Source organism: Aedes aegypti, chromosome 1, assembly GCF_002204515.2.
Source record: "Aedes aegypti strain LVP_AGWG chromosome 1, AaegL5.0 Primary Assembly, whole genome shotgun sequence".
NCBI lineage: Eukaryota > Metazoa > Arthropoda > Insecta > Diptera > Culicidae > Aedes > Aedes aegypti.
In genome coordinates this window covers 11,529,796-11,551,391 of record NC_035107.1, presented here as the reverse complement: position 1 = coordinate 11,551,391, position 21,596 = coordinate 11,529,796, and the positions used below count along the sequence as shown (strand labels likewise).

Sequence of the window (21,596 nt, the reverse complement as noted above, 5' to 3'; positions counted from 1 at the left end):
CCTTGTGTTGTCGGCAAATGCCCTTCTTCCACATTATTATGTCCTATTTGGATTAGATGCGTCGATTTTGTCTGGTTTTGTGCAATTTTGGATGGTTTTGCCCTTAACTACGTCACAAATTTGGCTAACTACATGATGATGATACTTTTCAATTCATGGCAATTAAAAAACACGATTTTTAACATTTTTCAAATGATTGATAAAACAACACAATTTGCTTTATTATATACGCCTTCGATTTTCTTCGTCGATTTTCTCTTTGAGTTACACGTAAATCAATCTATTTTAGAAACACTTAACGTTGCAGTATGACGAATGATGATCTACTCAATAAACAAAAGCAGTCTGAAAAAGTCACTGGGCCAATTAGCAAAAGAGATAATCGACGAAGAAGGAACGATCATTTCAGATATGCTGTTATCAAAAAACGCCAGAATTATATAGAAATTCCAAAGCAAACATTTTGAGAATGGAGAAATTTTAAAACAGGTAATATTTTCTGCCGATTATTTACACTTAATAAACGATCAGAAACAGTCAAAATCGTTCCGTTAAATCGACATCTATCTTCACAAGGGCTTATCAGCAATCATCGATTTTTCTTCATTGTTGCTCTCTTCGCATTATTACAGGCATCTGATTCACTTTAATAAAAATGGTTTTAGGGTTCACGATGAAAGATTACCTAATCTTGCAGCGTAAACTAGAAACATTGCGGAAGTATTTATTTTGACGAAGTTATTAGCGAAAGAAAAATCGATGAAGTCAGATAAGCCTTTATGAAGTCTCGAAATGTCAAATGCGACCTTCATCAAGATTCTATGAGTATAGGTGTCTTCGGCACCTTTGTCACAAACATTTTAATTAACTACTTTGCAAAAAATAGCGTTTTTCTATATCGGTTCTGTCAAAATATATAACTCATCTAGATAAGTTATAAATTTTTCTTGGCATTACATCCTCACAGAGCCTGCTTGTCAGCTTGGTGTTCAATTAGCACTTCCACGATTATTAATTGAAAGCTTTTTTGCCAAAGTTGCCATTTTCGCATTCGCATATCGTGTGGCAAGTACGATTATACTCTATGTTCAGGGAAGTCAAGGAAATTTCTGTTCCGAAAACATCCTGATCCGACCGGGAATCGAACCCAGGCACCTTCAGCATGGCACCACTCGGCTAAGGAGGGCCCCAAGTCATAAATTATCTAGATCAAATTCAATACCGCCGCATTAAAGCTCTGATTCACCCAAGATAATTTGCCAAAAAAAAAACAACAAAGATTTTGACCACCCAAAGTAGGCTTCTGTCCCATAGTGTGCGATCGAATAAGGAACAGAGTAGTAGGCCGGGAGCGATTGTTAGCAACAACCTCATAGCAAGAGACTCCGGCCATGGAGAGTTGAGTTGAACGTATTGAGCAGGGAGCAGGAGCGAGTTTTGCTGCAGCAGAGCAGCCAATAGTGACAGATAGCCTTGTGCGATGAGGAAGGATAACGTCGAACAGCAAGTACAAATCGATACACTTTTTCACTGAGAAGTTCAAAACTGCCGGATTGCTTGGATCACTCGTTTCGATGTTCATAGAAGAAAAACAGTTCGGTGAACGCCTACTGTGTTCCGCAGTTGATGCAGCGGAAAAGTGAAATCTAAAAAAACGCGAAGTCTCGGGTGTATAATCGAGTGAGTAATTAAGCGCAACGAGGTGGTCGACATTCGGAAGAAGAGGTGGTTGTTGGCGTGAGACGAAGAACACGGTGCGAAGAAAAAAGTGTCACGAAATGTGAGTGGCAGATAAAGGAGGAACACCAAGAAGCGAAAGAGAACGAGAGCGGAAGAGCGTGAGCGTGAGAGCGAGAGGGAGCGAAAGAGAGTCGGAGCGTGCGAGATAGAAGAAAGGTGTTGGAAAATGTGTGACGTAAAATAAGTGTTGGGGTCTTTTTTTCTATATCTATCGAGTGATAGTGAGCGCAAGTGGGGGATCTGGTGAAAAAGCAGAATATCGGAACGAATCAGCAGTGAATGGGTGCTTCTGTGGCCTACGGCGGACGGTGATGCACTCTTAAACGGAGAGGAGTTATTGTTGTTGAGTAGTATTTTGACAAGTTTAAAAATAACATTTTGTAGCAATCTGTACAGAGCGGCTAGGCTTATTTATAAGCGTTATCATCGGGTTTCGAGCTCTCACGTACTCTATGCTATTTTGTTTCAGAGCTAAACTTCGTGTTGCGGGTGATTTTCTTTTGTAACTCAATACTTATTTCTGTTTCATGATTCTTCGTTGGAAACTTTTCTTTATATCAATCTAAGAGATGTTTATCAAGTCGGAAATATCATGATCGGCAAAAAAAACGTTACCTATTATTTTTAGTGATCTGTCAAAAGTCAACTCTCTATAATCTGATATTGAAGGGACCATCGAGTTGAGAACAAAAGATCAGTGCAAGTACGATTAAAGGGACCATCGAAAGAAAACCAACTTTTACAATGGTTCTGTAACACAATATCGAAATTCGGAATATTAATTTATGGAGAGTTAATTGTATTAGTATGAGCAAACGAAATATATATTCGTGAAAACATGATCATGACTTAGTCCGGATCTAAGTCTTTCGTCAAGTATTCAACGTCAACTAATTATCGAATATTGCTGGTTGGAATTCACTCAGAGAGAGTAGTCCAGCGCGTCTAACGCAAAGGCACTGATAGGCACACAGCTCATTTATTTATGTCCTGACTTCCACAGATGATGTTCACGCCCAAAAGGTTTAGGATTCGCCACTTGATGGAGTTCGCTTAGAAGTATTTTTTCGACACAACAGAATTTCCAGCTGCCGCATTTGTTCAAAAAATAAAGAATTCAAGAGCTTATTGAACATAAGCAGCAATACTTAGAAGACACCGAGACAGTGACCTTTGAATCCCTGACTAACAGACTAACAGACGTGACACTCTCGCCTCAGATCATCCACAACCTTTCTAACGGTGGATTCAAATATATGATCCGTAGTGCTCGCATCGTTTTTGCTCGTGTTTGACGTTTACAAACTATTGCCACCTGTTGACCCGTCGGACAAACACAGTGATTGTACATGTTCTGGCTATGACTATGATCTTAATAGCGATTTGTTTTAAGTGTTTATCTGGGCTTGAGATATTCAGGGTTCTCCTAGGAGGAACTCGACTATGGAAGGCTCTCTATCATGCTTACAAATTATCTCCAGAATTTCAAGTGGTACTTTTTCTAAATATGCATGAGAAGTTTGTATGAACTTCCTCGTCTGAATGGCACAAGAACTTTATCTGAATTTCTACGGAAAATTCGTCTGTATTTGCACGGAAAATTGTGTAGAATATCTACGAAAAATTTGTCTGTTTGTTTCCTTATTTCCTTGAGAAATCCTTCAGAATATCCACAGGACAACTGTCTGCGATTCATCGAAAGCCGTTCGAGAAATTTGCCTGATTTTTGTCGGGAAACTCGACTAAATTTCTTTTGGAAGTCCGATCGAATTCCGACGGGAAATTCATTTGATTTCTGTGGGCTTTCATCCAAAAGTCCACCATAAAGTAGTACGAACTTCCAAGTTACATCGTGAAATTCGTCAACATTTCTTCGAAATCAACGTCTGAATGTACACGGAAACATTCGTTTGAAGTGCAACAAGAAATTTGACAGAACTTTCACAGGAAATTACTTTTAATTTCCATGGGAATCATTGTGGTAGGAAATTACTGTGGATTTCCACGGGATTTTAATCAGAATTTTCACGGATAATGTTTCTCTATTGAGATCCTGCTAAGAGAATTCGAGTACATTAAAAAGTGACAGGTAACTCCCCTTAATTTCCATAAGAAATTTCTCTCAGTTTTCTTTCGGTATATTCATCTCAATTGCACAGGAAAATTCCTCGCAATTTCTAAGGTATATTCGTCTGAATATCAACGGGTCGGAATTGCAGAATTCGTTCTCAATTGATTTTGAAGCACGATCAAAGCAAACGAAGAAAACATCGTATCTGGTTCGGTTGATGACCGACAATATTTCGCTAGTTGAAACAAGCCTGATAATAGCATGAGCGAAAGAGATCCCCAAAGAGAGAGCGATGATAAAACCCTTTTTTTCGCTAGTTTATAGACGATAAACAGTGCTTCATGATGTGTTGTGGATCATCATTGTTGCTGACAGCGTTGCGTGAGAGATACTCTTAATTTTCTCGGAAGTCTACCTAGGTCAACGGGACTTCGTATGAATTTCTACGGTAAATTTGTCTGAACCTTTACATAAAATTTTCATAAAAAATGCATCTGACTTTTCTCAAAAAGTTCGTCTGAATTTCTTTGGAAAGTTCATCTGAATTTCTGTATCTCAATTCAAGAAAGTTTAATGGATAATTAGCCTGGAATTTAACGAAAAATTCTTCTGAATTTCCACGAGAAATTCATCTTAAATTTACCTATGAACCCACCCATGAAATTAGTTTGATTTTCACGTGGAATCTTTCTTTTTTTTTTTGTAGAAATCTCTAGTTTTCTTCCAGTGCTTCGAAAAATTAGTCTAAGTTTCATTGAAAAAAAAAAGTCACGGAAAGTTTGTCTTAACATCTTTGGGTTTTAATTTTTGAATTCTTTTGGAGAGTTCATTTGAATTTTTATAAGAAATTTGTCTTACTTTCCTCTCCCCGGTATATTCACATATTCTCGATATATATCTAAATTTTCAAGGAAAATATATCTTCGGAAAATTCACTTGGGATTTTCATCTGTCATCTTTGTGAAATTCGTCTGAGTTATGTTTTGTTAATTATTTTAAATTTTCTTTAGATATATGTATGTCTAGAAACCTTATAGAAATTCGTCTGTGCTTCCTGATTTTTTACCGGGAATCGTACAAATTTGTGCAGGTAGGTAAATTAATTTGAATTTGTTCGGGATACTCGCCTGAACTTTTTCGGGAAATTTCTGTATTTGTTTGGTGGTTTGTTTAAATGTCTTCAAGTTGTTTGCTTTAACCAGGAAAGTTCCTCTGAAACTCCTCGCAGAATTCTTTTGAACGCCCTTGTAAAATTCCTTAAAATTACCTCTAGGAATTCGTCTGAATTTTTTATTTTTCCCTGGAAAAATGTCCCAATTTTCTCGAAAATACGTTTGAATTCATTTGACAATTTCGTGTCGATACATTCGTCTGAACTTGCTTGCGTAATTCTGAATTTTCTCCTGAAATGAAACATATCGGCTCTGAAAGGTTGTCGTATTGTACTCGAGAAATTCGTTTGCATTCATTAGAGAGGTTTGTTTGAATTTCCTGCAAAAAAGAGTTTCCACTCAAGATTAGACTGAATTCGACGCGCAATTTCTTACAGATATATTTTGGATTATATTTGTAAAATTTGTCGGGATTTTTTTCAAAAAGTTCTTATGAATTTTCTTGAAAAATTCTGCTGATGTTCCTCGGCAAACTCTACAGATTGTTTCTTGAAATACATCTGTTTTTGGGATAATCGTTTGTATTTCGAAGAACAATTCATCTGAAAATCCACGTAAAACTCTCGCTGAAATTTACTTAAGGACCTATGTAACAATGAAAGCTTTTCTCCTCCCGCTCTTTTTCGATGGTGCAATACTATAGCTTTTCCACTATAGATCGAAAGACAATGTCCTTGGCTTGCATTTCATACATAAAACGCAACAGAACAGTTCGAAAACCTGGAGTCGCATAACGTTTATTTATACAAATAACATCAAATCCGTACAAAACGGCGACGGAAGTCGTAAGTGTGACGGGTTTTATGAGTTCATAAGTGTGGTGTACAAAATGTGTGTTGTACGAATTGGGTCCTAAAATTTTGATTGAAATCTTGGTTTTATTTAATAACACGAAAAAAGCATGTTACTGTAACTACTTTAGCAATTTTTCCCGCTCAAATAATGGCTATATCATGTTTAAACTTTAATTTGAAAATTTGGTCCATAAATGAACCTTGACACTTTTGATCATGTTTGACGTTCGCTTAGTCAACAAAAATACCACAGGGGTTGTAGTTCGACCACTGGGGTTGTTCCTATCTGACATTTCGTAAGGGACACGGAAAACAAAATACACCCAAAATTTGAGTTTAAGCCAAAGAGTGTGACAAAATCTAAAAAAAATGTTTTTTGGGCTTAAATCAACGGAAAACATTAGAAAATTGAGTAAACATTGAGTAAACATGTAATTTTGGCCTAAACTTAAGCGTTTGGCACTAAAATTGGGACATGGCTTTAGGACCCTATTGTGATAAAATACTGAGTGTATCATTGCACACGCCCAAACATATTCAGGATGAGCTTTCAATTTGACATATGAACTGGCGAAAGCTCACCTTCGGTTTGGTTTGCTTTTGTATCATCGGTTCGTGATCACGCTCGTGGAAAGTGACCACGCGCACTATTCGATAGTATTGGTGAGTGCGAGAATGCAAGGCGCGTTTTATGATTTGCCCACATACTATCATGCAACGTCTGAATGGGAAGCGAGAATACGAAAAATGACGAGACAGAGTAGGCTGGTTCTTGGATGGTGGTATGAGTGGGTTCTTCATTTCGAGAACGCAGCGCCGTGATCATACTGAGCTTCTGATCATTAAAGCTTAAGTTTATAAACGGATTTTGCGGCGAGCAGACGCTTTTAATTTTGAGTCTGCGAGTGAAAGTAACCACAATGGTGCATCTCGGTAGGTATTATTTTGCGAACAATTTTGGGGAAAAAAATGAATTTTTGGAATCATGTTTTTTTTTCGGAGCGACGAGACTCCGATGAAAGTTTTTTTTAGAGCGGCAGGTCTCTGGTAAAGAATTCTCCGAAGCGACAGGTCTCCGATGCTAGTTTTCAGAGCGGCAGGACTCTGATAAGGAATTTAACGGAGCGACAGGTCTCCGATGATAGTTGTTCAGAGCGACAGGTCTGGTAGAGAATTTTCAGGATCCTGCCGACTGCGCCATTGTGGTAACTTTCACTCGTAGACTCAAAATGAAAAGCGTCTGCTCGCCGTTAATAGGAATTTTTTATAAATGTTTGAGTAACGTGAAAGTTCCTTTAGTTAGTTTTTGTATCGCGAAAAACCTTTGATTACCCAGTAGCTAGCCGACCCTGGAATTGCTGGAGAGTCTCTTGTGTCCTGAGTTGGCGTAGCACTGTAAGTTTTTACGTTCTGTTTCAAACTAGTCTTACATCTTCGAAAAAGTCGCCCAATTTTTTTCTTGAAATCAGTCTTAATTTCTTAGGGATATTCGTCTATAGTTCTTTGGAAAGTTCGTCAAACGAACTTCCTGAGGAAATTTGAATAAATGCGTTGAGAACGGATTTCTTTAGAAATTTAGTTAGTACTCAGCTATTAATGTTATTAGGGTTGCGTTTGGTGTTCATTTTTATGACAAAGGTGTCGTGAACATTCAGATGAATTTCTCGTCAAAATAAAACCATCAGTGTTTGAATTCGGAGAGAATTGAGAATATCTCTCGCTCACAGAGAGCGATCTGTAATAATCATGATCCGTAATATATCACGAGAGTCTGTTTATCTTCTTTTGCTACAGCTCTGATAAGATCGGGGGGATAACAGTGCATGATAAAATCAATCTAAACAAGCTCCAAACCTGGGGCAGTATTGTTATAGGATGTTTGGGAATTATTTATCATGTCAATCACCCCAATGTAAAAAAGCGAGAAAAAAAGAGTTTTGTCGTCGCTCTCTCTTTGGGGCGCTCTTTCGCTGCTGCTATTTATCAAGCTTGATACAACCTGTGAAGCATGGCCGATCATGGACCAATAGAGGTGCGATGTTTTTTCGTCGCTTGCGTCGCTGCTGCAAAATCAAATGCCTGAAAACCAATTTTCCGTGGCAATACAACTGAAATTCCCGTCGAAATTCAGGCGAACTTACCGTGGAAAAATCGATGCCAATTTCTCGTGGATATTTGGACGAATTTCCCAGAGAAAATAAATCAAGATGCCCTATGGATATCCAAGCGCGTTTCCTGAGGCAATTCAGTTGAATACCCTCAGAAATCCTGGCAAATTGTTCGTGTATATTTTGGCGAACTTCCTGTGGGCAGTCAGGTATTTTTTTCATCTAAATTAAAGCAAAGTTCTCGTGGGAAATCAGATAAATTTGCTTGTGGAAATTTTGGTAAATTTCCGTGTGAATTTTCCGTCGATATGTTGACCAATTTTATGTAAAGTTCCCTAGAGAATCCTGGCAAATTCTGGTGGAACTCCTCTGATTTTTTCCATAAAATACTGGCAAATTTTCTGTTCTAATTCTAATAGACATTCATGAAAAATTCTCGTTTAAATTCTGGAGAATTTACTGTGTAAATTTTGGTGAATTTTCTGTCTATTGTTGGTAATTTTTCTGTGTAAATTGTGATGAATGTGTTGTGTAAATTATATTGACTTATCCTTTAATGTCTAGTGAATTTCCAATGCAAATTATGGGTAAAATTCCGTAAAAAACCTTTTTTTTTAATACACCATATTTTATTGAACATTGGCGAATTTACTCTGATAAGATGTAGGGTCATTAGGCTGAATTGAATTAAAAACGAAGAAAGAATAGCCTACAATAAAAATGTAAACGTTTCTGGTTTCTGTTAAGTTTTGAAAGTTTCGGCCTGTTCAGCTGAACGAACTGCGGTCTAACATACTTCACGAGTATTTTCATAGACATTCGCTAGAATTCACACGGAAAGTTCACCAACATTTGACAGGAAATTCACCAAAATTTACACAAAAAATTCGTCAGAATTTAAATAATAATTTGTTAAGAATATTCATTAATAATTAACCAAAATTAGGACGATATTTTATGAAAATTTCCAAGGGGAATTCACGAGATTTTCCACAGGAAATTCACCAGAATTTCCTAGGGAACTTTACACAAATTTGCACGAAAAATTCACTGCAATGTCAATGGGAAATTTATCAGAAATGCAACGAGAAATTGGACAATATTTCGACGGAAAATTTACCAGAATTTCATCACAAATATGAAAATTATGGTAAATTTTACATGGAAATTTCGATAAATTTTTTTCTTGAGAGTTTTTCGTATAAATTCTGGTGAATTTCCTAACACAATTCTTATGAATTTCCCCTAGAAATTTGATTGGATTTTCAGATGAATCTTCCGCAAAAAATATGATGAATTACTTTTAAAAGTGCTGGTGATTTTCCGGTGGAAATTCAGGTGAATTTCCCTCGATAATTCTAATGCATTTTTCTTAGTAATTTAGGTAAATTTTTGGTGGGAATTGAGTTGATCTATCCGTGGAAATTCAGAGGAATTTCTTTTGGTAAGTTAAAGGTGTTTCCAAAAGAGTGTCAGGTAAATGTCTCGTGGAAATGCAGGTGAATTCCGAGTTTAGACTTAAGTTTATTTTCATTAGAAATGTAAGTGGGATTCCAGTGGAAATTTAGATTGCATTCGCGTGGTAAATCGTGTGAATTTTTCGTGATTGAATTTCCCCTTGAAGCTCTGACGAACTTCCCGAGAAAATCTGTTGAACTTTCTGTGTAGGTTCAAAAGAGCTTTTCGTTCAAATTTAGACTATTGTTTTCCAGAAGAATTTTTTAAGGAATTTCAGAGTAAATTCAGATAAATGTTCTGTAAAAAATTAGAAGAATTTCTCATACACTGTTTCCTCTTCTTAGTAACCACTGAAAACGGCTCGCTGTCAAGTGCTTGTTGTAAAGTGCAGCGAGCTTTTCACATGGTCGGGTGTCTGTGGACTCCCTGCTGGGATTCGTGGCAGCAAAAATTTTCCTTCGAAACACAGAACAATATTTTGTTGAAAATCAAATGAGTTTTTCATGAAATTCAGAGGCTTCCTTGTCAAAATTCAGATGAATATCTTGTTAAAATTCAGATAAAATTTTCGTTGATGTTTTGGTGAATTTTCCGTGAAATTCAAGACGGAATTCTCTTTGATGAATGATTATGAATGATTTTACTGTGCATATACCTGAATTTGTACGGCAATACTAAATTTCTATGGGATCGATATCGACTCAAGGAACCATACTAAAAACAAAATTCCATGGCTACTATGATGTTCCCCTCAAACAGCTTTCTAAAGCATATGCCTGTTCCATGACTCGGCATTTCCATGAGCCGATGGTCCCTTCAGATATCGACTCATGACGATTTGACTGTAATGCTTAATAACCATTGATTATTCTTGAAACAGTATAAGAAATAGGGCCTCAATTATCGTCTTATGAACAAGTATTAATACTTGTGTGTCTATGTACAAGTGTTGCCAATTGTGTGTCAAAGATACCGTATTTATGCTTTATCGCTATTTGTAAACCATCTCGTCTTTGTTTGAGCACCAAAATATCCTTGCAGCAACCAACGCCTACTGCTCTACGAGTTCAAATCGCTATGCTGCTGCTGCTCACTGCCAGTGACGTCAGAGCTATCCTCTTAGTGTTTCTCAGTCCACGTGTCACCATCGTTAAATGTAGATTCCCATACCGCCCCCGATACTTTTTCCCGAATTCTCCTTACGAAGCCCTCCCAAACTCGATACGCTTTCATAATTTTGACATTTCTACCGCTGCTGTTGTGTCGCTGTCCCATCGCATTAGTCATAGTCAAGGGTTCAGCAGTTCGGGCCATCTATCGCAACAAGTATATGGGGATCGAAGAGAAGAAATGCATGCAGCAGAACAACATCCACCTTCTTCCATATCCGCATGTCCCGTGGACATGAATCATATCCCATTAACAAGGGGCTCTCGCTCTCTTATAGTTTTTCGGTTTACTCCCGATTCGCTCGCACGCTCGCTCGCTCCCGAAACATGACACGACATTAGCCTTTCAACCTGCATAGCGTTTTCCTTTTATGTTGTTGCAAATTTCCTCCACCCAACCGAACGGGCTTCCCAATACAGTTGTCCTCCGTTGAGGGACGCACTTCGTCGACGCGGTTTCCACGTAGGATGAAATGGTTACAATAAGGAATATCTTGTTAAACTTACGACATAGTCGATGATGTTCTGGAAGGTTTACTTTTACCATAAGGCGGCGCTAGCTTTTCAATTTGCAGATATCTCAGGATCCTGACCAAATAGGAAGATGGTTTCTTCGGCAAAGTTGTTCAGTAGGTCAAGGGCTTTCATGTATTTTGACCAGATTTTCTTTAGAGGTCTCCCCATAAATTGTCCAAGTTTTATCAAAGATTTTTTTTTCCATCGATACCTCTGTGAATTACTCTTCCAGCATGCCATTAATCTAGTAATTATACCTCAAATTTTCATAGAGATTTCTTCAAATAATCTAGTACCAAAAAATCTAAAGAATTTATTCGATATCTGCACTCAATATTCTTTTTTGGAACAATACCATATTATTCTCTTGCGATTCTTCCAATACATTCTGTAACATCCTTTCAAGGATTCGTTCTGGAATTCCTACACGAATCCATCTAGTAATTCTGTCGGGGTTTTTCATGTGCTCATTTTGGAATTTCTCCTTATAATGGACTTCTGCTAAAATTTCTCCAAATTTTGCTGCTAGATATTTCCAGGGTGTATAAGATTTTTTTTTCAAAGATTTTATGTACAAGGAAGTTCTTCCAGAAATTCCTCTAGATTTTTTAGGAAAACTCTTGATTTACTTACCAATTTCTTTATTGATTCGTTCAAGACTATCTTCAAGGATTCCTTCGAAAAATTATTGAGGTACTCGGTACTTACTTTACTTTTACTTTTGATGGCGCTACGTCCTTCAATACATGACCTGCGCCAAAATGTTACGCCAACTAACTCGGTCCATGGCTGCTAAACTCCAGTTTCTCAATCGCCCCACACTTCCAAGATCCTGCTCCACCTGGTCAAACCACCTAGCTCGTTGGGCTCCCCTTCGTCTCATACCGGCCGGATTTGAGGTGAACACCATTTTTGCGGGATTGTTGTCCGGTATTCTCACAACGTGTCCCGCCCATCGTACCCTTCCAGCTTTGGCGACTTTCTGGATACTGGGTTCACCGTAGAGTTGCGCAAGCTCGTGGTTCATTTTTCTCCTCCATACGCCGTACTCACATACTCCGCCGAAGATCGTCCTAAGCACACGTCGTTTAAAAACTCCTAGCGCTTGCCCTCTCATGCCCGTAGAGGACTACCGGTCTTATCAGCGTCTTGTACATGGTACACTTAGTACGAAAGTGAAGTTTAGCAGACCACAAGGTCTTGTGGAGTCCGTAGTAAGCACGACTTTCGGCAATTATACGTCTTCGAATTTCTCTGCTGCAGTTGTTATCCGACGTTATCAATGATCCGAGGTAGATAAATTCGTCCACCACCTCGAACTCATCCCCGTCGATTATCACGCTTCTGCCAATGCGAGCTCTATCGCGCTCGGTTCCTCCACCCAGCAGATATTTCGTTTCCTACGATTTACCTTCAATCCAACCCGGTCTGCTTCGATAATGCACCCGGTATCTTCACATAGCACTGTACACTATCCATCGTTGCCTTGATCAGTCTAGTCAGTTTCCCGGGAAAACCATTCTCGTCCATAATCTTCCATAGCTCTTCGCGGTCGATGGTATCCTAGGCCGCTTTGAAATCGATGAATAGGTAGTGCGTAGGGACTTGATATTTGCGACACTTTTGGAGGATCTGCCGCAACATAAAGATTTGGTCTGTCATCAGGTACTCGTCCAGAGATTTTTTCAAGAATTCCGTCGGGGATGCCTTCAAATTCATATTTCACCAGGTATTCGCCTCGGAGCTTTGCCTAGAAAAATCCTTCGGGGATTCGAATGAAATTGTCTCGTTATTTCTTCATGAACTCAATTACTTCTAAGATCTAATTAAGAAATTTCTGCAAGAAATCTTTCAAGGGATTTTTGTATTTTTTTTTAGGTTTAACTAAATAAATTGCTATATGAATCACTACAAGGGCTCCTTTGGGGATGTGAAAGCAAAAAAGAAACATCGCCTAGGCGAAACAAAATATACAAATGAACTCAGAAAAAAGTGTTTTATGCGAGGAAACTCATCAATCTGACGATTTCTGACTTTTTTTAAGCGTGTTTGTTTTGAGGAAATCAAAACATACACGCTTTTAAGAAGTCACTCACAATTTAGAACGACTTACACAAAATCAGGCTCTTATGAACCAACACAAAATTTGTGTTATTTTTACACATGCTAAAAAAATGGCTCCTGTGCTGATTTCTCATTCTTTTTCTTACATTTTAGGGCATTCAGAACTGATTGATAGCTGTGTAACTTATTTTGAACGTGAATGTCATAAACGAACACTTAGTCATCTGGTGGACACTAGGAGAACGTTACGTATTAGTTTGCTTTTGACTCACCAGAGCTGCGCTTTTTATGTCGCCTTAAAAAGACGGGAGTCGGTTATCTTTTTTCTTCTAACTATCTTTGGTTCCGTGAATATACAACAATTTTCAGAAATTGCTAAATAATCGGGAATGCCTCCCGATATAATTTCTGATGCCCTTAAATGATCTTCTACGAAATTTCAAAATAGTAGTTTACGCAACAAGTTGCAGAATGATTATTTTTACAGTACGAGTCCTGAATTCATCCAACGAGGCTTACGACAAGTGCTGTAGAAAATCGAGTTCTGCAATATTTTTTGCAATTTTGTAGAAAACTACTTAGGTATCAGTAAACATACCGGGATCCATTCACCATTATTTTGAAATTTGCCGTGTAATGATTCATAACGTAATGAAAAAGCGTTGCGTAAAGTTCATTACTCAACTGATTTAAGTTGCGTAATGACTATTACCGCACTGCATGATTTACACCAACACAGGCTGGTAGCAAAGCTCAAAGCTTTTAGCCAACTCTTTTCCAGTAGAGAAGCTAGGCAAAATACAGGACGCTTCGATGCTTACTGGTTCTCCGATGGCTTGCTCAATTTTCACCACTTAATCAATTTCAATCTTGTCGCTCAATTGCGACGATCTATTCATTTCATCATTTGTAAAAAATTCTACAGACTCCCTTCACCTTTGAGTCATGACATGACAGATATAGCCATAACACATTATATAAAAACAATCATGGTCGATCCTTCTCCATATAATCAAATATCATTATGAAAAATTCTATTGAAATCCATGAGGAAAATTGTATCGAATTTGCTTGGGACAATCTATTAATTCCTTACAAAATCCTACCGAATTTATCTCTCAAATACTTTCAAATTCCATTGAAATGCTTTCAAATTAGATTGAGAAAGTTTGTCGGAAGTTGGAATTCGTTAAACAAATTTGAAATTGAAATTCCTTGCGTTGAACTTGCATGCAAATTTCCGTGGAATTTATTTTGGGATATTTCATCAACTTTACTAAGGATAGTACTTCGAATTAAGAAAATTCCATTGATATTTCTTGGAAATTCCGTCCATTTGCTTTGCGAAAGTGCATTGTTGTTCGTTGCGAAATTGCATCGAATTCAATTGGGAAAATCTCTTGAATATATATGAGAGAATTTGCTCGAAATATATTTTAAAAATTTCCTTAACATGTTTGGGAACCTTTTCCTTTAGAAAATTTCATCAAATATTATGGGAAAGATCCCTCGAATTTCATTTCAATGGAAGGTACTCTAAAAATTCATTTGGATTTCTTCAGATTTCTTTTAAAAATTCCTACCAATTTATTTGGAAAATCCCTCGATTTCCTGTGGGAAATCCATCAAGATTAACTTCTAAGATTTCTTTAAATTTTCCTAGAATGTTTGATGGAAATAAAAAATTTCAGTGATTTTTAACGCAAAGTATGCCAATTTTCAAAATGTATATCAACCTCCCAAGCAGACAGGCAGCAGATTTTCAAGGCTTTTCAAGCTTCCAGGAAAAAGCTTTTCAAGCTTCTAGGAAGCAGCATTACAGGAAGAAGCTTTTCAAGTTTCCTGGGAGTCGAGTCTAGTACACGACACTGAAGACGGCCTTACAGTTGAGGTCGAAATACGCGTATCTGTCAAAGGATACAAACTCTAGTGGAATTAAATGGTATAGTACTAAATTCGGTTTTTTCATCTACTTCCTGGGAGAAGTTTTTCAAAATTCTAGGAAAATCTTTCCTGGCTTCCAGGAAGAAGCTTATCAATCTTCAAGGTAAAAGCTTTCAAGCTTTCAGGAAGAAGCTTTCCAAGCTTTCAGGGAAAAGCTTCCTGAAAATTTTCAAGCTTCTTGAAAGAAATTTTGCAAGCATCCTGCAAGAAATTTTACAAGCTCCCTGGAAGAAGATTTATAAGTTTCCTCGAAGAAGCTATCTAAGCTTTCAGGAAGAAGTTTTCCAAGATTTCTGGAAGAAACTTTTCAGATTTCTATGAAGTAGCTTTTTAAATCTCCAAGAAGCAGCTTCATACGCTTTCGGCTGAAAAATCTTCCCAAGCTTCCGGATTTTTGAAGAAATTCGACAAGCATTTTGGTAAAAGCTTTTCAAGTTTCCTGTGAATAATTTTCAGAAAGTAGCTTCCTGAAAAATGCTTTCTGAAGGAAGTTTAATGAACGGTTTCTGCAAGACACATCCTGAGAGAAGATTTCTGGAAGGAGTTTCCTGAAAAAGCTTTTTGCTACAAGCATTCAGGACAAAGATTTCTTGAAGAAGCATTTTTGATGGAAGTTATATAGAATAAACTCTCTGGAAAAGGTGTCATAAAAAAGATCTCTGGATAAAGCATTATGCAAAAAAGTGTCTTAAAAAAGTTAATGCAAGCTTTCCTAGGGAAAATCCCTATGATTTCCTCAGAAAATTGTGTAATTTTGTAAAATTGTGAAATTTTGCATGGAATTTTAAAGGAATTTCCCAAGAGAATTCGAAGGAACTGCTCACGGATTTTCGAATGAATTTTCCCAAATAAATTCGAGTCATTTCTCGAAAGAATTTTAAAGGAGTTTTCCATGAAAATTCGATGAAATTTTGCATGAAAATTTGAAGGAACTTACCAAGGACATTCTTATATATTTTCCCCTAGCAAATTCGAGGAATTTAAAAAAAAAGAGGAGGAAATTTCCCAGGAGTTTCCCGATAAAAGTAAAAGGGATTTTTCCTTAAAGAATCAATGATGACTAGAAAAATATTTTGAAGAAATTAAAAAATATTATTAAATATTTTTAATATTCCTAAGAAATCTTAAGAAATTATCCGAGGAAATTCAAAAGAATTTCCCGAGGTAATTGAAAGGAATTTGCCTATGAAACTTGAAGGAACTTCCCTATGAAATTCAAAGGGAAGTTCGAATGGAATTTCCCGAGGAAATTCAACACAGTCAAACCTCCATGATTCGATATCTGAAGAGACCATCGGCTTATGGAAATATCGAGTCATGGAACAGAAATGCATTGGAAAGCAAATTTGAAGGGTAACCATGAAATTTTGTTTTAGTATGGTTCCATGAGTCGATACCGAGTCATGGAACATCAACTCATTGACGTTGGACTGTATAATCGAAAGTAATCTCCGAAGAAATTCAATCGAAATGAAAGAAAAAAGGAATTTCTCGAGGAAATTCAAAGAAATCTCGCATAACTTGTGATCTCGCCGTAAAAGCCATTGGTAACCGAGTGTGTAACTCCTTGTTTCTACGCAAATGAATGGACCAAGATGAAAACTATCACCACTGGGAGAAAAAGAGGATATGCACTTCATCGTAACATTGCACACTGGGCCAGGAACAGAATTTAGCCAAACAAAAACTCTAGTGCTTTAGGCGTGCATTTTATCAGGTTGGTGTCTTCGGAGACTTATTTTGGATTTCTTTGTGCTTTAATTTGATGATAAAAGTAACCGCCGTGCGGAGTGACATTGCGCCTAGGTGGTGATTTGACTGCCCTTTTTGATGCATCTCAAACTAATACATGGCCATCCAGTGGCTATGTATAATGTATTCTTAAAGCTTACCACATTGTTTCATTATTCTGGTTTAAGTTGGCTGTAAATATCTTGGCCCAAAGTGACTCTTATGGCACAATGTCACCCCGCACGACGGTTATTGGAAGTACTAGAACTCTTGTGTCTTCGACAACTTGTCGTAATTTTACACGTTCTAAGACTTTGCCGGAAACGTGAAAACTCCTGAACGCGATATAAAAAAAATTACATCGCAGCGCCAACTTTGCGGTGAAATTTCTAACTAACTTCTATTATCAAAATAAAGAACAAATAAAACCAAAACAAGTCTCCTCAGACATCAACATGATAAAATGCTCCCCTAAAGCGCTAGAGGTTTTGTCTGGCTAAATTATGTTCCTGGCCCAGTGTGCATTGTTGAAAAACGTGTAAATCCATTCGTTTGCTCGGTAACGGCAAGCTACACATTCGGTTACAAATGGCTTTTAGGGCGAGATCACAGATCATGCGAGAAATTTCTCAAGAAAACTTAAGAGAATTTCTCTGAGAAATGCAAAAAACCCTAGGCATTTGAAAAGATTTTTTTTAGGAAGATAAAAGGCATTTTTTTTTATTTCTCTAAAATTTTCTTAGGAAACTTTTTCATATTTCCTTGGGAAATTGCTTCGAATTTCTTTGGATTTACTTTAAATTTTCTCAGGAAATGCCTTTGAATTCTCGTGGAGAATTCAATTGATATTCCTCGGGAGATACCCTCAAATTTCTTTGGAAAATTTCATTTAATTTTCATAAGTGAATTTCTAATGTAATTTAGAGGTTTGCGTCGAATTTTCTATGGAATATTCCATCATATTTATTTGGAAAGCCCCATCCAGTTTTTTTGTGAAGTTTTGTATAATTTTCCAAGTATGGAAAGCTCAACAGTCTAAAATGCAGGTTCTCTCCTAGAAAGAAGTTTCCTGGGAAGACACTTACGAAAATTCCTTATAAGAAGCTTTTCAAGCTTCTAGAAAAAAAAAGTTGAAGCTTCCAGGAAATAGCTCTCCAGGTTGCCGGGAAAAAGCTTCTCAAGTTTCCAAGAAAAAGGTTTTTAAGCTTTTGAGATGAAGCTTTCTAAACTGCTAAGAAGAAGCCATGTAATTCTCTTTAAGCCCGTTTACAATATACATATAATAGTTCAATCCATTTGCCTGCGTAGTAGTGCAATGTTGACAAAATTTTCTTTGTTTGCTGTGAGAACTGTCACAACATTGCTTTTGTTTGCTATGAGAAAGCAAACATAAACAAAATAGCTGCCGAGCATTCACTTCCTCGATGGGCTGACGTTGACCGAAAGCTCAAATGACGTCAAACAAACATCGATACATTTTCATTCTGAGGAAATCGACTTGTGTAAGATTGATCGTGAGTTGGTGTTCGTGGCAGTTTACTTGTAGACCTCTATATGCTGGAACCGGTACGGCGGTACCAATCACCGTCCTACATCGAAGTATAACTGTACAATGTGTGTAGCCAAGAGTCCCTCAGCTGTAGGGTTGTATCGACTGATGGCTCTCTTTTCGTGTGTATGAGTTTGCGACTTTCCCTTCGACGGGGCTCGATTTTTCATCCGTTTTCCGAATCAGCGACTTTTTGGAAGTGTCCACCCATGGCATGCTGTGTCGTCTCGTCGTTCGACCGTGGAAAATTTCGTGAATGAATGCAAGGCAGCCAGTGTTCAGGTTTTCGTCGCATATCCAGTCGGAAGTCGATTGACGAAGAGCAATCAAGCAAGAAGGGTGTGTTTTAAAGTGGTGTTCGCTTCTCTATTGTGCGACGATGACGTTGGCAGAAGTTCCTTTCTTTCTTTTTGTTGAGAAAGACATCAGATAGAAGGCAGAAGTCATCGATGAAGAACAGTGCCGATTTCGTAGTTTTTCGAAGTCTACTTAGATTGTGTTGCAAAGCAAAAATCAGCTGGAAAGCCTACACGCAGCGAACTGGACTATCGAATTTCATACATTTTGCCTTATGAAAGGTGGAACGGTTATTGCAATACGAACGCTTTATGTATCGTTTTAGCATCACTCCACATCAAGGCGTCGATTGGCGCGTGGTGCACGCTCGGGCCTATCGGCCGCAAGGCTCTTGGTACGATTCCAGGTTGCTGCGATGAACGTTTTTTGTTTTCAAATTCTGGTTTCATGAGGCAAATTTATGAATTTCAACCCGATTTCTTGTGGCGAATTTTTATAAGGGGTTCCTATGTTTATCGATAGTCCATTTGCCTGAGTGTACTTGGATACACAGTGTGAGTGCCACAGGCTACGAAATTATTGATTTTAAACGTGTGCTTCTCTCCTTTTGTGTGACTATTTTCCGGAAGAATTCTCATGTGGAATTAAATTCTGAAGTGCAGTAAAATTAGTTTCTCCACAGTAAGTTTGAATATCCCAGTGAAGTTATAACAACCTCCGGAACATATAAACTGGTATCGATTTTGCGGTGCCGAAGAACTGTCGTTCTCGAACAAAGAAGACCTCGTGTGGTGGCAACTACGATTGGCTCGTGTGTGACATCGGCAAAAACTTCGAGAGATTTTCCGCTGCGGATGGCAATTAGAATCGACGAATAACGAGGCTCCAGGGCAGGTTAAGGAAGAAAAAAAAAAAACGCCGAATGAGCAACAACAGTGGCGACTTCATCATAGTCGTCGTCGTCGGCAGAAAACACGCAGCGCATGGCGTGTCAGCAGTGGATGTCACCCTTCTTCCCTCGGCCTACTAAGGTGGTGAAACGAGGTGGAGCTTTTCAGCTCACAGAACAGTATAGAAAGCTAGTAGGATCGAAGTGGTTGCCTGCCTCGGATAAATTAACGAATCCTGAGTCCCATTTGTTCAACTAATCAGTTGGGCAGTTTGTTTTGAGGCTGGCGTGGCCAAACCCTGTGCGGTAATGGAATTGGTGTCTCTGTCCCCTGGCCGTCTATTGATTTATCAACGCTGGCTGTCCCCTCGGCGTAGCCCGAGTTGGAGAAAATTCCAATACAATACCAAATTAAGGTATTCCATACTGAAAATGTCCATTGCTTTATTTTGGACATTTTTTTCATGATACAATGATATCAAATTTAGGTATGATTAATAGCTGGAGTACTGAACAATACTTAATTATGGTATAATACCAAAATATTGTATCGATATCGAGTTAGAGAACCATGGTAGAAGTTGGTTTTCATGGCTAACTCGATGGTCCAATAGATCACATGTGTTCTGGTTTGGTGTTCCATTACTTGATACCTCCTTAACTTGATGGTGCTTTCAATATCGAGTTATGTTCGGGATGTGGCGAACATATCCACCACAAGACGACTGCATGGTGTTTTGGCTGAATTGGCTTCCCGTTGCCGTTTAAGCCATTGCCGTTTTGCGTGGAATGTGACGGTTACCCATTCCGTTGTTGTTTAACATCACACAAGACAATGTTTAAACAGGGAAAATGGAAGGCAGCGTAGAGGATTAGAATGTCGCGTCGTAAAGTTGTTCTCTGTTGTCTGTTGAACGGGATTGAGTTTCGTAATGTCAACATGGAGGAAAGGGCGGAACAGATGGGAAATGGAAAACTATCTACTTAATTAGATCAAGGTTAACCGAAGAGGCCAATTTTTGGGGCAGCATGGAGCATAGAAGTTCGTTAAAAAGGACTATTAAGAACATCAATATGCTTGAAGGAGAGCTATAAATCTAGATCATCCTCATTCTTCTTCTTGGTATTACGTCCTCACTGGGACAGTGTTCTTATGAGCACTTCCACAGTTGTTAACTGAGAGCTTTCTTTGTCAATATAGCCATTTTCGCATTCTTATATCATGTGGCAGGTACGATGATACTCTACGCCCAGGAAAGTCAAGGAAATTTCCATTACGAAATGATCCTGGACCGAACGGGAGTCGAACCCAGACACCTTCAGTACTCCTCTCATAGCTGAATATTGATCATGTTTGAGTTTCTGTTCGTCAATGTCTAATCAACACATGGTACGCTAATCGAAAACCGATCAAGCGTATTATTCAGCTGCTATTTAGCGCTGATCCAAGCTGAGTTCAGTCGGCTGTTTTTTGCGCATAGTGTTAAAGTTTATGTCAATGTTGGTCAGAAATAAAGTTTATTCACACAAAGTAAAATCAGCCTGAAATGATTAACCTAATTTCATGATAGTATCCTCTGAGCACAATTTCAATAGAGAAACTAAAAAGTAGATTGGAGTACTTGTACCTTATAATTCCGCCCCAAATACTTATCTTTGACAGATACGTGTATTTCGATTACCACTTGCAGTCTTCTTCAGAGTCAGTTACTCGTATCCACTCATGATAAGTTTTAGTTTGTTCAAAACTTGCATTTAAATGATTCATTAACTTAAATTAAAATTAATTTATTTCATAAATTCAATGTTTAGTTTGTTTTTTCTTAGATCGCAGTATGCAATTTAAATTTCGTCAACCAATTCTATCAAAGAAATTTCCACTTTTCTTGTACGTAACAACATCCCGAGCAGACGAAAAAAGTTTAGCAATAGCGAATTATAATATGGATAGCTAAAAGTGATATTAACTTGATAACTTGCCCGTAACGCGGGTAGATCACCTTTTCGAGGTGCGTTACGGGGTAAGATCTACCATATTGTACTCTTGTTGTATCTGTTCTTGTGAATACTTATAAGTTAGGGTCGGAAGAGTAT

The 21,596-nt window shown here is 37.9% G+C and overlaps 1 protein-coding gene across 6 annotated transcripts in view; it reads left to right on the top strand.

Annotated features, from left to right (window-relative positions):
• The window catches only part of LOC5574326 (tau-tubulin kinase homolog Asator), a 111,025-nt gene that overhangs the window by 7,895 nt on the left and 81,534 nt on the right, over positions 1 to 21,596 (top strand). For 2 of the 6 annotated variants that reach the window (XM_021838902.1, XM_021838900.1), the window contains exon 1: positions 1,364 to 1,680. The exons of 2 other annotated variants lie outside the window; for them this stretch is intronic. The gene's annotated coding sequence lies outside the window, so the exon portion shown is untranslated. Of the gene's footprint in view, positions 1 to 1,363; positions 1,781 to 18,459; positions 18,656 to 21,596 lie in introns of those variants that run through there. 2 more of the 6 variants (XM_021838899.1, XM_021838903.1) reach the window with 2 other exon arrangements.